We start from the raw sequence: 831 nt of genomic DNA, 5'->3' as shown, positions 1-831 counted from the left end.
CCCCGGGCCCGGCCGGGATAACATGCCTTCAATTCGATTTTGTAACGCATTCCTTAGAAGTCCTGCAAACGGTAAGAAATGCGACCTTTGACCTGATCTGTGACGGCATCGATGGCACCTAGCTCAATGGAAGTTGGTCAAATAGTAATTCCCGCCTCCCGGTGGGGCCATCGAGTACCGCTTGAATATTGAAAGTCGGTAGGAAACTTTCCGAGATCTAAGGGGGGGGGGGGGGGAACGCCGTCACCTCCCTCCCCCGAACGGATGGCAGGGTCCCCCAATGACCCAACGGGGCGCAGGTTAACCCTCGCGTGTGCGGCGTTTGCCAGCTTCTAACGTGTTGGGGGCAAACAACGATAATCTTTTATTTGACCTGACCTGTGACGTCATCGGTGACCTCGAGGTCAATGAAATTAGGATTCGCTCGACAGTTTTTCCGGGACTATCAGATGCCGTTTGAATTTTGACGATCGGCCCAGTAGTTTCGGAGCTAGGAGGGGGGGAGCTAAGAATAGCCCCCCCCCCCCCCAGTAGGGCGTGCTATACACAGACTCCAGTGGGGCGCGGGTTAGGAAGGCACCAAACCTACTTCATACATGTTCAAATGGTTTCTTAATCTGAACGACATATTTCGCACATTTTACGTTGAAGTCCTGTTTGCACGAATGAGCATAAAACATCGTATCGGATTCGGAACGGATTCTTTCAACACATATATCTGCAACCAAGTATTTAGTGATGTTATCCTAGCTAGAGAAATATTTAAAATATCGTCGAAATTCCCTATAAATCTCATTTCACAAATCTGGCAACCAAACCAGGGCTCTGCGC

The sequence above is a fragment of the Amphibalanus amphitrite genome, unplaced genomic scaffold (genome assembly GCF_019059575.1).
Source record: "Amphibalanus amphitrite isolate SeventyFive unplaced genomic scaffold, NRLGWU_Aamphi_draft 000846F_arrow, whole genome shotgun sequence".
NCBI lineage: Eukaryota > Metazoa > Arthropoda > Thecostraca > Balanomorpha > Balanidae > Amphibalanus > Amphibalanus amphitrite.
The sequence above is the reverse complement of the archived record's forward strand: the minus strand, read 5'-3'. Positions refer to the sequence as shown.